Below are 17,475 nucleotides of genomic sequence, written 5' to 3' on the forward strand. Positions count from 1 at the left end.
ATCGAGCAACTACAAAAAATTGCATTTTATCATTTCTAAAAGTCTCTTTGATACATTGTGGGAAATATATATAGCTATAATTTTTGAGAAGGGGGAACCCCCTTCGTCATCAAATATTTTAACAACTACTGGACAGAATAACCCCAGACTCTTCCCGGAAATCAAGTCATCACTTAATTCCAAGGTTGTTTGATAACTGGTCCGATTCCGTCCAGCGGTTCTTGCTGAGCGCTCCACAGAAATGTTGACTTGTTCTCTATCGGAAGATGAATGGGAGTAGGCTGAAAACAGCATTTTTTTGCTTGCTTAACTTAATACATTTTTTAATTTTTAACTAATCTTTCCCAAAATGTCAAGTTAGTGGGGTGGAAGGGTGGCGGGGTGGCTTAGGGCGGAGGTGTGTGTCGGGGGTGGCTGTGATAAAACCATTTTTTGTAAAATATCAGCAAAATCCATCATGCAAGTAAAAAGTTAATAGCAATTCAGCTTTCAGGTTTCCTGTGAAACTAGCTACGCGACTTAACTATAGTGTGGTGACCGACGCACTATAATATATGTATATACCTTGCATTTTAACATGGTGGCCAGTCTCACCAAGACTGCTTGCCCATCAGAAGTTGCTATGCTTTTGGAGTACGAGTTGGTTTCGGTCCTCCCTCTAGTATCACTCCTACGTGGCTCAGTTGCAAGCCGACTTGTAACAAAAAATGAAGATTGGGCTATTGTTTCTTTCATGCTTGAAACTGACTCGTGAACTTTGACTCTGCCAATATCAACACTGCCCTCGAACCTCTAAATTGATTCTGAGAAATTAGCAACTGGCATGACTTTTGGCCTAACTCCCTAACTTAGATGTAATCTGCCTTGTTGAAACTCACGTTTTATATTCCGCAGTCTGTGGTAGAAAGAATGAAATTAGTGAAGCATCGAGCCAATTTTATCTTGCCCTTGTAGCACTTTTATTTCTTAGCAGTAAAACCTGACATTGCACGGTTCTGTAGCTGACATGCACGTGGGAGTCTGCTATAGCCTTGTGTATGTATTATTGTGTCATAACATCCTATTGTTGAAAATCGCAAAATAGGCAATCTCCCGAAATCGCCAATACTGAAAGCATAAGGCCGGACCCCGCTGCACCCCTGTGCAGGGCGAATGGGTGGGGTTGGTCAAATTCCACTAACGCCAGTACACCCCAGACTGGTATGCCGACCTTGTGTCCTAACTTCATATTATTGGAAAAGTCGCAAAACTGGCAATCTCCCGAAATCGCCTATACTGATCGCACAAGGCTGGACCACACCTAGTGCAGAGAGAATGGGTGGGGTTGGTCAAATTTCACTATTGCCAGTACAGCCCAGACTGGTATGTCGACTTCGGGCCAATATTTCAGCCCACCAACTGTTGTGAGGCTGGAGCCAAAAATACCAAAATCGGCAATCTCCCGAAATCACCTATACTGATAGCACAGGGTCGGACCACATCCTGTACCGGACCAATGGGTAGGGTTGGTCAAATTTCACTATCGCCAGTACACTCCAAACTGGTATGCCGAATTTGGGTCAAAATTTCAGCCGATCAACTGTTATGGGGCTGAAGTCAAGCACGAACATACAAACACACTTTCACAAATATATATATAGATTTTTTGATTAGCGGAAAAAAAATCTATGGAGACAAGAGTGCAAATGCTGGCTGACATGTGTGAGATGTCTGGTGTCTCTTTTTTGCAGCTAGCAATACCTTAAATCTGAGTGGATGTATCCCTGTAAGAGGTCCACATGGCCCATATATCAGTAGTCAGCTTTTTTTCCAATCCTCAGTGCCTTCATTCTTCAAACAGATTATCTGTCCCCACTAATAAAATCTCATTACAGCACTTCGAAGCCAGTACAATGGCAGTAGGTGCTTTACAAATATCAAATAACATAACATTATTTAAAAGGCCTCCGCCATCTTTAGCTGCACGTTTAAGTAAACATGCTCATGTTTGCAAAAGCATACGTGCAGAGGAGGTCCCAAATAAAGCCTGCACTCCAATCACCCATTTTGAAGTGCCAGCAACATTCACACCGAGATATGTGACGTATGATGAGCAAAGAAAACAGCAGAGAGCCGCAGTGGGGCTCTGTCCAGTACCTATCAGAAGAACAACACCTATTGAAGTACCATTACCAAGGAAACCATGGACAGTAAGGTATCCATTGAGAAAACCATATCAACAATTGAAACGGAATGAAGATTGTCTGAGTACAGTCCCCGAAGAAACCAAAAAGGTCCTAATGAAAGACAAATGGTGACGTCACAAGAACCTAAAACTGACTCACATGTAGAAGAAACGATGACCAGAGAATGACATAAAGAGACGAAATGCCATAAACAAGGATATTGTAAACTTAGAGTGTGAAGGTGATGTCAAATGAACGAAGCTTAAGCTGTAAGCATGGCAAAGATATTTCACCAGTTTAGACGTGTACATACGCTTGGAACCGCAAGAAAGCTAAGAGAATCGCGCAGCTTTCTATGCTTAGTAGAGGGATAGTGTGGCAAGCACCATATACATATTACCTCAAATAAAGCACTTTATATGAAGTATACTTCCACTTTGCACAAAAAGCAGAATCAACAAAATTACAAAAGGCCATTCGAGAAAGGTTTCACAGTCAACGAAATCAGGAGCTGAGCAGCAGAACGAAACTCAGCAGAGGCAACTTGTGCCTAAGGAACCAAGGTCGTATCAATCAAAATGAATGGGCAGTAGCTACAATTAACTGAAGCAAGGACCAGAATATAATGCGTTGAAGGGACAAGATAAGAAGGCGAAGGCAGGTGTTGAGTGAACATAAAATCAAATACATGAATTGTTGAGGAAAAGGCAAATCCATGGTGTCTGAATCACGTGAGCAGCCGAACGAACAGAGCAAGACCCCCACACCTACGCATGGCTGTGAGCGAGGAGAAGATATCGAGGCAGAAGATGCAGTCTCAAGGCCAACCACTGCAAAATAATTGACACATAGCCAATGAAGTAATGAGGCTGGGTGAGTTGAGGGGTGCCCTGCACCTGGCCGACTATTCTGTGTGTTGCTAAGCAAAGTGAAAAAGTATGCATGTGGTTGGTGCCAACCCAATCACGGTGGACCAAGTAATCTAGGGTCCTATAGTTAGTAGAACCTGTAAGTGATTTTTGAATGCTAGACCCAGTCTATTTGGAGAGGATTGGTGGAAAAGGATGTTCGAGGGAGCTGACAGGAAGCTCATTTTTGCCTTGGTGACCTTCTTGGAATCCCTTGAGAAGAAACTGTTTGAACTAGAGGCTGACTAACGTAGTCGTACTTGCCAACCTCAAGACTTTTTGAGCCTGGAAAGACACATGTCAAATGACGAATTTGGACTAGTGTATTGCCTTTTCCTTTCCCTTTTCTTTTTCCTTTGTCTCTTCTCTATCTACCCATTTCTTGCTCCATCCTGCATCCTTTCTAATGGATTTTAATTTGTTTTTTCTTTCTCTTTTTTAAAAGTTTGTAAACAAAAATAAAAAAATAAAAATAAATAAGTGATTTCAATCCGGCACTTCACCTAAGTCAATGCCTAGCATGAGGTGCACAACTGAAACCCTTAATTATTTATTTGTGTCTATAAGTTCTTTTTATTATGAACGATGTACCACTTATATCATGCCCCTTTCTTTTAACCCATCCCCCGGTCACACTGAACCAGGAATCAGACTGGTTTGCAAAGTTAAAAATATTTATTTATGTATTTCACAACATATATATCACACTATTATTAATGTGCATACAAGAATCACCAATGGGTTGATGTCACACTAAACAATCTCTTTAATCAGAAGGAGTAATGATGGGAAAAACAATGCAGAGAAAAATACTTTTGTGGGCTTGTTCAATCAAATGGCAATGTGGTTAATATTTCCCCCTGCACACTCTTCAATACCCCAAATATGCAATATAAAGAGATAGAAGGAGAGAGAACAGGTTTCAGGAATGCATAAGTCAATACAATATATCAATCCCAATTTCCCCCCAGTAAACACCAGAGAAAAACAGAATTGATTGGCAAATTGTCAAAATGGTTTAAAGTTGGCTTAGAATGGAAGAGGTAAAACACTGAAAATGGGCTAAATCACAGAAATTGTTGAAATTCTAATGGGAGCCGCTTTGTATGGTTTCAGACAAACACTAGCAATGATTTGAGTTGAAAACTTAATTTTGAGGTCAGGTGCAATGAAAAGCTATTCTACATGTTATAAATTTTATCCAAACGAAAAAGTCACTGCAAACTTTTATGTGCGCGGTAAACCCGATTGCGGAACAACTATAAGAGTTGAGATGGGTTCATTGGAAAGCTTCGGGTGTTAGCTTCAAGTAGACACTTAATTTTCATTTCTAGCATGAAATATGAAGAAGTTATAGACATTTTCGTGGAGGTTGTTTTTTTTCAGATAGAGGCAACTTGTAAAACAAAAATGCGCTTTTAAAATATAAACAGGGTTCTTTACACTAGGGATGGACTATGAAGAAACAAACTACACGATAGCACAGCCACCAGCCCAGGACATCTCCGATCAGGTTTTTGCCTGCCGAGACGCTAGATAAGAGAGAGTTCAGGCAAGACAAAAAGATTTCTAACAATACAGTTCTGGATATAAGATAGATTTGATTTGGATAGGGGTGTCTATGGACAGTACATAGGCTAGTGACAAACCTATACTATGGATGCTCACTAACAATGTTTTGAATGGAACCATCTGGGATTCTGCTTCTGGTCAGGGATACTTTCTGGGACAGTCTGCTGGGCACACCGGACTGGTCTGGTTCAGCGATCAGCAAGGCGCTCTGGACACCGCATGGCAGGACTGGACAGCAAGGCGCTCTGGTCTACACTGCACAGCACGACTGGATTGGATCTGCAATGGCTCTCTGGTCTGCACGGCACCAGATTGGGATTTAATATACCCTTCTGGTTATGAAGATAATTCTTTGGCAGGAAAGCAGTTACAGCACAGCCTGGCTGCTTCTTTGGTTTCCCTTTAAATTGAGGGATGGGTTCTGGAAGATAGGCCCAGCTGAAAGTGGATCAGCTATACTCTGAGCCTTTCTGCTTGCAAATTTTCAGGAGTCTGGAACAAGGAGTATGGATGGATCTCCTTCAGAGTGCTTCGCCAAATCGGGATGATGGGTGGATCAGTGTGTTTTTCTAGGTCCTAAGCTGTCTCTATTTATGTGTTTGATAAAGGGGTGGGTATGCTGAATTATCCTAGGCACACCCCCTAGGTAGTCTATTGGCTAAAGTCTGCTCTCCCTTGATTGGAGGGGAAAATAGTGTGTCATCATGATGATGGGGTTTATGAGGCAAAACATCCTCCCCTTTGCCTTTTGCACATACAATCTATTTTTGATATAATACGTCTTTACATGTGTACAATCTTTATACCAATAACATACATAGATCACATATTTTGTACGTATGTGCGCATGATATCTGGGAATAACCATATGAAGTTTCATGCTTCTGACATAAATACAATTGCCACAAAACCAGAATTTTCACTGTGCCTTCCCTGAACATCGCACAGATTTCTGGCACCTCTTAAAATGTGCACAAAAAAATCACATTAACAGTGCTACTAATTCTATAATTTTTACAAATTTGCACAGTCCTTTATCAGTCTTTTTAGAAATATGCTTTCTGTGCTTTGTGAATCAACAAAAATGTCTGTCTCTGCCTCCATTTCCATCATGTAGCTCAAGAGCAATCTCTGTCCCCTTCCTCTGGCAGAGGCCACTGTTGACACCTTACAATTTGCATATCCTTTCAGCCAAGGAAGGTTCATTGTCTCTCCCAGGAGCAGCCCCAGTGCCCCTCCCCTCTTAATCAACACCTGAATGTGAGTTCCTGGACCAGACAGCAGAAGGGAGGTGCCTTGCCCAGTGGGGGGAATTGCTTTGTAGTTTTGGCTTGCATCAGACTTACTTTAAAAGTCACTTTGTTAAATTTTTCTTTGTTGAAAATAAACTTGCAATTTTAAAACAGGCAACTAGAACTCTAATTCCAGTTTCTAAACCATGGAGATTAAATAGTTGCAACCCATATTACTTTTGATAACAGGTCACTTAATTTATAGACAGTTCAATTGCACAAGTTTAAGCTTCTGATGCAACTAATGACAGCTGTCATACAGGCGGCCGCTGGTACTGCGCCCATATTTTGACAGATTTTCACAGGCAAGCACACTTTTTACTGTGGATATTTTAATGATAGATTCCACTTTTCCTGACATTGTGTGTTTATATTGATTCCTTCAATGAAGTGACGGGTTACATTCAGCAAAGATATGGGATGTTTTGTGGTGTTTTGGACCATTATTTTGTATTTTCAGCAACCAAGAAAAAGGGATTCAAAAGCAATTTCCGGATTTCTTGCAATAAAGCACTGCCTTTCATGCAGTTTCCATGTTTCCTTGGTAGGCAGCCCAGTAACATGTTCCAGCAGTGAGGTCTCCTTTCCACTACTGACAACAGGCAAAGTAGATTTGTCAGCCATCTTTTCCGGTTTCAAAGTGCAATTTCCATAGGATTTGGCGTGCATGGGGTTTTTGTGGCAATTTTGCTGATTCTGGTGCCACCAGCACAGAGTGATGCCGCAGGGCAGAGCAGAGTGGGTTAAAACATCCCACAAAACAATGGAACGTCATACTTTTAGTGACATCTGCAGTAATCATTTTGAAGGAAGAGCTTAGATGCCCACCTGTAACGCTCACCTGATTCCCGTAGAGGCGCCGGTCTTGACTGGGCGTATACCGTATCTTCAAAGGTGATGTGTAACACACGGCTGGCTCTTTGGGCTGGACCTCTGTGCACTGTATGTCTGACCCGAAGGGTAAGATGTCTGCAGATAGAAAATATGGGATTAATGACCTGGGTTATTGAATGTCTCTCTCTTCTTCCCTTTCTCTTCTCCTGTAGAACCCCAAAGGTTAACGCTCTCACCTTAGGTAAGTGAACGCCGTGCTCTCCATCTGCCTCGGGGCAGGGTGCTGTAACCAGTTTCTTCACTGGATAAGGGGAGCAGGCCTCTTGACTTCAGAGGACTGCTGTCCGTCGTTTACTGCACGAACGGTAAGTTTCGAGTAATTCTAATGTCTTTAAAAGTCTTTGGTAATGATGTCTCTTGTTTTGCAGGGTTCCGGCGATGGCGGATGACGGCTGAAGTGAGTTGAAGATGGAGCCCGTGTGATGAATAGAAGCGCCTGGAAGCACGTAAGTAAGCGCTTGTTGCCTGCTTCACGATGCGCTCTAACTGTCTTTTTATTTTGCAGGTACAAGTTCGGAGCGGCTGCAGGGTGCCGGAATACCCACTGGGTTAGATGTGGAAAGGAGTAATGGCACGTGAGTATTAAAGTTCCCCAATGTCTTTAAACGCACCTTGTTTTGTCTTTCAGATGCGGGATGCAGCGCCGAAGGCCTCCGGAGCGTGCGAAGAGTTGGTAAGCTTTTGTCTTTCAGATGCCGGAATGCAGTGCAAAGACCTCCGGAGCGCACGAAGAGTAGGTAAGCCTTTGTCTTTCAGATGCCGGAATGCAGCGCGAGGCGTTGGTGACAGCCGATGGACCAGGTAAGTGAAGCGCTGTCACTGAAGACCGTAATGCTAACCTGTTCTTTCTTGTCTTTATAGGTGTTGCTGAAGACTGGATTCAGGATGGTAAGCCTTTTTCCTTAGGCCCAGGATCAGATGCAGAAGACACGATGAGCGTTCTGCTGCAGAGGATGCAGAATAACGCAAAGCAAGATTCATCCATCGGGTGTGGTTTAAATAGCCTCCTGTAGTGCTTAGGTGTCTCCTTCCACAGCCACGCCTAGGTAAGAAAAGAGTTCCTGCTTTCCAGAAGAGTTCCAGTGTTCTGAACCTAGGGAGTGGCTCCTGCCCCACCCAACAGGAAAAGTAGTTCCAAACAGAAGAGGATCAGAGGCTCAACTGGCAGGCAAGTAAGCAGCATGGTCTGCTGCAGGTAAGTCCACCCAAGCATTATGAGCCCGGCGCTTCCAGCGCTGGGACTGGGCATATTTATGAGCCTGGTGCCACTGGCGCCAGGACTGGGTCCAAAAGGTCCCAATTGTGACTGGTTGGCACTCGGAACCTGGGTTATGGATCTGCTTCCAAGGGAGTTGGGAAAACCCTGACCTTTTGGAAGCAGAGATCATGACAGTACCCCCCCTCAAGGCCCCTCCCAAACCGGGCTTCTCGGGGGGTTTTGGCTTGTCAGGAAATGTTCGGTGAATTCTTTTGGTTAGGCGAGGAGCGTGGACATATTCAGCAGGTTCCGAGGATCTCTCTTGGGGGCCGTAGCCTTTCCAGTCAATTAGGTAAAATAGTTTAGATTTGGAGATCTTGGAGTCCAGAATGCTTTTGACTTCAAACTCGAGTTCTCCATCAACTAGGATGGGTTTTGGAGATTTAGTTAGTCGGGTTTGAGGTTGCACGGGTTTTAATAGAGAGACGTGGAAGACCGGATGTATCTTCATGTGCGGGGGCAAGTCCAACTTGACCGCTACTGGGTTTACTATGGTAGTGATGGAATAGGGACCAAGGTATCTTGGGTTGAATGTGCGTGGCCCTTTTAGAGGTAGATATTTGGTGGATAACCAGACTTGATCCCCTACTTGATATTGAGGGGCTTCCTTCCGATGTTGATCTGCTCCTTTCTTGTATTGTTCTTTAGCCCTTTGAAGGTGAGAAACAGCTTCCTTAAAGGTTTGGGTGATTGTAGAATGCAGGTAGTCTACTGCTGGTGTTTCAAGATCTTGGAGGGGATCCAACTCCGAGGTTCGAGGGTGACTGCTGTATAAAAGAAAAAACGGGGTTTTCCCAGTTCCCGAATGGACAGAGTTATTGTAGGCATATTCGGCTATCCAAAGGATGTCTTTCCAAGTTTTTTCAGTTTGTTGCAGCATGCAGCGTAAATACTGTTCCAGATTTTGATTGGTCCTCTCGGTTTGTCCGTCGGTCTGAGGGTGGTGACTGGTCGATAGTCTCACATCAATTTGAGCCGACCGACAGCAACTTCGCCAAAAATGAGAAATAAATTGACTACCTCGATCCGAAATTAGAACCGAAGGAAAACCGTGCAGTCGGACGATGTTTTCGAGAAATTCTCGGGCCAGAGTTGCTGCTGTTGGCAAGCCTTTGAGCGGAATGAAATGCGCCATCTTGGAGAATAAGTCCACGATTACTAGAATCGTATTGTATCCGGAGCATGGAGGTAGATCGGTGATGAAGTCCATAGAAAGCGTATGCCAAGGGCGAGGTGGGATGTCAATAGGGCGTAAGAGGCCTGCTGGTCTTTCCTTTTGACTCTTGTTTTGGGCGCATACTCCACAGGACATTATAAAGTCTCTGATATCTTTTTTCCAAGACGGCCACCAGAAGTAGCGCTTGATCTTTTCTGAGGTCTTGGCCATACCGGGATGTCCTTCCATTAAAGAATCGTGATAACAAGAGATTACTTTTTTCTGTAAATCTGTGCTGGGCAGGTATAATCGTTCTTGGAAATACAATAAGTTGTCCTTTACTGCAAAGTCCTTTCCCTGCAGATGCCAATTCTGTATGTCTGCTGGAGTTACAAGTTGCCTGGCTTTATCCTTAACTTCCTCTATGGATTGTGTGGCGATTACACCCAGAATTCTTTGTTCGGGAATGATTGGTACAGGTTTAGGGTTGATCAAGTGTTCTTCCACTCCCATCCGAGAAAGGGCATCAGCTTTACCGTTTTTTGTACCAGGTCGATAGGTAATTATGAAGTCAAACTCGGCAAAGAATAATGCCCAACGGAGTTGTCTAGAGGATTGGGCTTTTGCGGTTTTCAAATATTGCAGGTTTCGGTGATCCGTAATCACAGTAACGGTGTGTCAGGCCCCCAGCAGATAATGCCGCCAAGCCTTAAAGGCAGACTTGATAGCCAGAAGTTCCTTGTCAGTAATCGTGTAATTGATTTCAGGAGGTGAGAATTTGCGGGACCAAAATGCCACGGGATGCAACTGATTGGTTACCGGGTCCTTTTGTGATAGAACTGCCCCCATGGCAAGGCTTGAAGCATCAGTTTCCACGATGTAGGGGAGTTCGGGGCGAGGGTGTTTTAAGATTGGTGCAGAGATGAATTTAGTCTTCAAATCCTGGAAAGCTTGTTCCGCCTCGGTAGACCATTCAAAACGTTTGTTTTTCTTTAACAAGGCAGTGATGGGCTGGACTATTCGAGAAAATTTGGGGATAAACCTGCGGTAAAAGTTAGCGAAGCCTAACATGCTTTGCACACCTTTTACGGAGGATGGTGATGGCCATTTGAGAACTGCATCGACCTTCTTTGAATCCATACGCACTCCGCTAGGTGATAATATGAATCCCAAGAATTCAACTTCAGTCACGTTGAAAGCACATTTTTCCAACTTAGCGAAAAGTTTGTGTTGACGCAATCTTTCGAGGACCGTTTTCACGTGTTTCCGATGTTCAGATTCCGATGAAGAATAAACGAGGATGTCGTCAATGTAAACAACAACACACACATCTATGAGCTCTCTGAGGACATCGTTCATAAAATATTGAAAGGCGGCCGGGGCATTGCAAAGTCCGAAGGGCATGACCTGATATTCAAATAGCCCATATTTGGTGCGGAAGGCCGTCTTCCATTCATCGCCCTCTTTTACTCGTACCAAGTGGTAGGCTCCTCTAAGATCCAGCTTTGTATATATGCATGCTTTTCTGACTTGGTCCAGGAGTTCAGGGATCAAAGGTAACGGATATCTATTCTTGACGGTGATCTGGTTCAGGGAGCGATAATCTATACAAGTTCTAAGGTCTCCTTCCTTTTTTGGAACGGAGAACAAAGCTGAAGAAGCAAGGGACTTGGAAGGACGAATAAACCCATTTGCCAGGTATTGATCCAGGTATTGTCGAAGGTGAAGGTTCTCAGGCTCGGTGAGGGCATAAATTCTACTACAAGGAGGAGTAGATCCAGGTATCAGGTCTATCTGGCAGTCATAAGACCTATGAGGAGGTAGAGAGTTAGCCTGATCCTTCCGGAAAACATCTTGGTATTCTAGGTATTCGGGAGGTAACTGGGGAGTCTCTGAAGAAATTGCTGCCAGTGCAACACCAGGTGGAGGGTGACAAGTAGAGACACATTCTGGAAACTGGACCGTTCTTGCTCGCCAATCGATCAGAGGATTGTGTTTCTCTAACCAAGGTATTCCTAGAATAATCTGAAACTGAGGAGCCTTGATCACATCGAACACGATCTTCTCATGGTGTCCATCTTGACTTACTAGCGTCACTTCTTGAGTGGTATGCGTTACTGGTCCGGAGGCTATCTCCGTTCCATCCACCGTAGTAATGACGTCCTTTACAGCCTTGGGACAAAGAGTTAGATTCATCCTCAAAACCATTTCATGATCCACATAATTGCCGATGGCACCGCTGTCGACGTAAGCTTCAATTGCATGTAATCGATCCGGATTATCAGGGCTAATGAGGACCATAGGTATCACGAAATGCGAGGTCACGGAACTGGTTTTCACGCTCGGCAAGAGGACCTCTATTCTTGTCGGGCGAGGTCGTTTCCCTGCTCAGAGTTTGTAACTTTGGTAACTGCAGCTCCTACTGCCTTCTTGGCAGGTTTCACCGGACAGTCTCGAAGAAAGTGCCCTGAGTTTCCGCAATAGAGGCATAATTGCAACTGTTTTCTCCTTTCCCGCTCCTTTTGTGTTAGAGGACCTTTCAGGCCCCCTATTTGCATGGGTTCCCTGGAGTCTACTCCTTTGGAAGGAGTCGGCGGTTTGGAAAATACTCGAGCATCAAACTTGGAACGATCGGCCTTCCTGTTCTGCAGTCTGTGATCTATTTGAACGACTAAGTCTATATAGTCCGAACAATCTTGTGGGGGATTCACTACTTGGGCTAACACATCTTTGAGCTCTCCACGTAGACCTCTATAAAACAGCGTAATCCTTTTGTCCTCAGGCCATTGAGTTTCCACTATCAGTCTGTTGAAAGACGCAATATAAGCCAAAAGGTCTTGATTACCTTGTCGCAACGAAAGAAGCTCATTGTCCAAGGCCTGCCCCCGTGAATGTCTTGCGAACAGTTTTTCCATACTGAGCTGAAAAGCTTGAAAATCATGGAGGACCGGATCATCTTGATTTACTAGAGGGATCGACCAGTCTGCCGCATTGCCACTAAGGTACGAAAGCACGAAAGCTACTTTAGCTTGATCAGTTGGAAAGGCTGCTGGCCGGCATAAGAAATGCAACCGGCACTGATTGATAAATACTGCAAACCTCTTTGGGTCACCAGAAAATCGTTGGGGCGGAGCCAGAGGTACATTCCCAGGTAGGTTGATCTGCACTGGATTCATAGAGGATGTAGAAGGAAGATTTCCCCCAGATGCGGGTAACGGGGTCTGTCCGGCTTGTGACTGTAGCAATTGTCTAGCGAGATCATCTGTTCGCTCCTTGGAAATAATCAGTTCCCTTCTTAGAGCGTTCGTTTCCTGAGGGGCTGCATGCACTTCTGCCCTTAGTTCCCCAAGTAACTGGGCTAGCTGGTCGGTATCCGAGGTTTCCATAGCGCCTGGACGGGAGTTTTGCGGTAGGCTTTGCGTTCTGTAACGCTCACCTGATTCCCGTAGAGGCGCCGGTCTTGACTGGGCGTATACCGTATCTTCAAAGGTGATGTGTAACACACGGCTGGCTCTTTGGGCTGGACCTCTGTGCACTGTATGTCTGACCCGAAGGGTAAGATGTCTGCAGATAGAAAATATGGGATTAATGAACTGGGTTATTGAATGTCTCTCTCTTCTTCCCTTTCTCTTCTCCTGTAGAACCCCAAAGGTTAACGCTCTCACCTTAGGTAAGTGAACGCCGTGCTCTCCATCTGCCTCGGGGCAGGGTGCTGTAACCAGTTTCTTCACTGGATAAGGGGAGCAGGCCTCTTGACTTCAGAGGACTGCTGTCCGTCGTTTACTGCACGAACGGTAAGTTTCGAGTAATTCTAATGTCTTTAAAAGTCTTTAGTAATGATGTCTCTTGTTTTGCAGGGTTCCGGCGATGGCGGATGACGGGCTGAAGTGAGTTGAAGATGGAGCCCGTGTGATGAATAGAAGCGCCTGGAAGCACGTAAGTAAGCGCTTGTTGCCTGCTTCACGATGCGCTCTAACTGTCTTTTTATTTTGCAGGTACAAGTTCGGAGCGGCTGCAGGGTGCCGGAATACCCACTGGGTTAGATGTGGAAAGGAGTAATGGTACGTGAGTATTAAAGTTCCCCAATGTCTTTAAAAGCACCTTGTTTTGTCTTTCAGATGCGGGATGCAGCGCCGAAGGCCTCCGGAGCGTGCGAAGAGTTGGTAAGCTTTTGTCTTTCAGATGCCGGAATGCAGTGCAAAGACCTCCGGAGCGCACGAAGAGTAGGTAAGCCTTTGTCTTTCAGATGCCGGAATGCAGCGCGAGGCGTTGGTGACTGCCGATGGACCAGGTAAGTGAAGCGCTGTCACTGAAGACCGTAATGCTAACCTGTTCTTTCTTGTCTTTATAGGTGTTGCTGAAGACTGGATTCAGGATGGTAAGCCTTTTTCCTTAGGCCCAGGATCAGATGCAGAAGACACGATGAGCGTTCTGCTGCAGAGGATGCAGAATAACGCAAAGCAAGATTCATCCATCGGGTGTGGTTTAAATAGCCTCCTGTAGTGCTTAGGTGTCTCCTTCCACAGCCACGCCTAGGTAAGAAAAGAGTTCCTGCTTTCCAGAAGAGTTCCAGTGTTCTGAACCTAGGGAGTGGCTCCTGCCCCACCCAACAGGAAAAGTAGTTCCAAACAGAAGAGGATCAGAGGCTCAACTGGCAGGCAAGTAAGCAGCATGGTCTGCTGCAGGTAAGTCCACCCAAGCATTATGAGCCCGGCGCTTCCAGCGCTGGAACTGGGCATATTTATGAGCCTGGTGCCACTGGCGCCAGGACTGGGTCCAAAAGGTCCCAATTGGGACTGGTTGGCACTCGGAACCTGGGTTATGGATTTGCTTCCAAGGGAGTTGGGAAAACCCTGACCTTTTGGAAGCAGAGATCATGACACCACCTGACAAGTGTTTTCCCAATCCCCTCACTCCGTTGCCATATACAGATTTGATACCTATAGTAAAGTTACCTTTTCCTAACCAATAGAATTGCATGTCAACTTTTGAGTGTTACACGTCAAGGATGACGAGTTTTTAGTATAAATGTTAGGATTTTTATGAAGTTCTTTAGAGTTGAAGCGAGAAGGAAGATCACACCGTTGCTGATATCCATAACTCCCCGTTTTTTGTACTTGTCATTAAAAAGACTCCCTTTGCCAAACCGTTTGAGTTGTCCTTATTGTTAGGTGTTGGAGTAATAAATCTGCACCCCCTCCATCTCACGGGTGCTGCTATCTTGTCTTAAAGTGCTTCTGAGCAAATCCTGACTCTATGGGCCGGTTGGGGGTCTCGGAGCCCAATGCTTTCAAACCTTAAAAGCAAGCAATTATTAAGGTTTTTCACGAGCGCTTTGCATATTCATTAGGGAAATCTGCATGAGACAGATTCCTTCTGCATGCCAGAAAGGCAGAACCAATGTATGGTACCAGCATCCTGGAGACCAGCCCCATTTAGGGCCTTTTTGGAAGCAGAGTTTCGGGAATTAGGGGCTGAAAGAATAGCCCATTAGAGATTTCTAAAGGCCCATCGGTGAATGCGAGGAATAGCCACGCTGTAATGGCTGTTATCCCAGCGTCTTGCGGTTTGCAGTGCTGCAACCCCAGTCACTTCTGTCCAGTGATAAATGGGTGATGCCTTTGAAAAGCTGCATCACGGCTTGTCAGGTCGCATCACGTCAGCTGGCGGCCTGGCGAACACAGTGCTCCTTTATACATGTGTGATTTCCCACTATCTGCGCAGAGAGAATTCCAAGGCCGTGTATTTGGAAATATCACATTTAAAAGGGTCGCTCGACTCTCACTAAAACTCGACTCGCCTTTAAGCGTCAGAGTCACACATTACATAAGTGGGCGAGGCGATGCTACTTGCGGCTAGAGGCTTCATGAAGACAATCTGTCTATGAAAATGCCCACAATTCCTCACAAATAAGCAAGGACCAATCCTTGGCATGCACGCGGGATTAGGAATTAACTTGGGTACACCCCCATGCAAGTGAGGGAAGGCCACCTTTCTGGTTCCTATCCAGGACTGAAGGGCTTTTGCACCAGTGCACTGTCATATCTTGCATAACTGCTGCACTTGTGGACCTGATTAAGGAGGAACTCGTGCTATTCTAAACTAGTTCTAGCCGGTCCTAATTGCTGTATGTTCATTCTTGATAGTTACTTGCCTATATTGTTAGAGTTACTTAGAGGAGGGCCAAAGTAGGGCCCTTTCTTTCCATAAATACCACATTCTTAAGTTTCACGCTTTCATTCAGAAAATGGCATCAAGTTGAAGTGTGAACTCGCTAGTACAAGAAAGCATTAATTAGAAAAATTGCAAGTTAAGGTGTAATTGTGCTTTCAGTTTTAGCATTGATTCCATATAGCACTATGCTCATCTCTCTCGCTCTCTTGGGGAATGTGTCTAGCCTGGTGTTTGTAAGGTCAGCCTAGTTTAGCTCCCAAGCCAGTCCCTTGGCATGAATATACATTTTCTCTGTTACTTAAGGTTCTTTTTTATCGGCCTCATTTCTCACTTTTTGTTCCCAAAGAGGCGATCAAATAATTTTGTGGTTGACAATGGGCAGACAGTATGCAGCAACAACTATAAAAGGTTTTTGCACTATGCTGCACTTATTTCTGACCATATGCATGCACAGACCTTTTGTTTAGTGCTGTAGACCTCGGTCTTCAGATCTCCATGAATATGTTCAAAAAGGTTTGGGATTTAGAAGCCCCCGGCACTAGTAATACTAAACATTCGCTCTTACATTCCCTAATAATGTTTTGGGAAGAGAATCAGAAAAAGAGGCCCCCGTCTGTAAATAGTTAGTTCATCTGAATCTGGCATGACTATGGCTCTGGCAACATGAGCAGTTTCCTCTAAGAGCTGAACTTTGATGCGTACCTTCTCAGAAATTGTCCTGTGCTATCTGTTTCTCTGTTTGTGTCTCTGTCGCGCCCTAATGCCCGCGGGCTGTCGGCGCATTATAGATAAATAAATAAATAACTCTATGGAGACTGATTATTATGACTAATGATTAGATTGTTATTTTTAGTAATGTTTTGTGTATGTATGTCTTGTAATAAGCCTGCTGCACTTTACACACCAGCACTTAAATTAATTTCTTGATGCACATTAGAATATGTATAATATGCGTTTATATTGTTATAAGATCAGAGGTCAAATACTGATTCGTTTTTAAAGAGGCCACATTGTTTGGGACATGTGAATGGACTTCTTTTCAAAAATTAAATTGAACGTTATTAATAAACAATTTCTGTATGAATGTGCTTTTTTGAGGGCGTGATAGTGTTTTCTCACAATGTACCAATGTGCATGTGTCTTAACCTACCACCGGATTGGCGGGTTTACATCAGGAGCCTGTTTGCCATTGCCCAGTCTGTAAATAAGCAGAAACTATTGTTTGAAATGTACCCATGCACTGTTTGAGTTGTGAATCATAATTTCTCTTTGTCTCTTATAACGCCCTGAACATATTTACACCATAACCAAGTGCATTGTTTTTCACACAAATGCACACGTCATATGGCCATGTGCTCGGCAGGCACATAAATGCCATTTTTAAAAAAAACGGTGTTTTATTTGGTTTTAAATAGCCCTGGGTGCTTGTGGGCATGCCTCAATGAGCCTCCCGCAATACCCGTCACCGCTGTCCTAATCCCCTGAAGGTGGGGTACCGAGGACTCTTACCACCAGCCTCCCAGGGGGCTATTAACACACTATCATGTACCTCACTTAATTGCCCGTGCGCTGCATTGCTCGGTCCCCCATCTCCTTCCCCTACTGCTCTGATCTGTGCATCATTTTCCCATCGTTACTGAAACAGAATTATGAATGTACTCAAATAATGAGCTTTCTGAGTGATTTATGATAAGAGATGAACAGGAAGAGATTTCAGTGCTTGGCTCCATCTGAGCATTTTTGAAAGTAACTCATCATGTGATTCTACGAACACAAGTCATTAATTTTCTTGATTGCCCATATGCTGCCGAGTTGTGCTGGGTGAACAGGAGCGGCAAGAGTGGCAGGTCTGCAAGCAAAGATATGGAGCATGTGCCCAGCCTCACATGGCACCTGTACGCCACTTGGCCCACTCAGAATGCATTGCTTGGCATCAGTCAGGCACACCAGTCCTCGCACCCAGGGCACCCGTGATCCTTAGAAAATACGAGAGTGGAAAGATGTGGGGATCTATATTTATGGTTGGTTCAAATCTGACCGCAACATTATGAAATGC

The 17,475-nt window shown here is 44.5% G+C and overlaps 1 protein-coding gene across 5 annotated transcripts in view; it reads right to left on the bottom strand.

Annotated features, from left to right (window-relative positions):
* The window catches only part of IQSEC1 (IQ motif and Sec7 domain ArfGEF 1), a 3,055,115-nt gene that overhangs the window by 1,176,282 nt on the left and 1,861,358 nt on the right, over positions 1 to 17,475 (bottom strand). The gene's annotated exons all lie outside the window — the stretch shown is intronic.

Source organism: Ambystoma mexicanum, chromosome 2p (assembly GCF_040938575.1).
Source record: "Ambystoma mexicanum isolate Mex_15411 chromosome 2p, UKY_AmexF1_1, whole genome shotgun sequence".
In the NCBI taxonomy this organism is placed as follows: Eukaryota; Metazoa; Chordata; class Amphibia; order Caudata; family Ambystomatidae; genus Ambystoma; species Ambystoma mexicanum.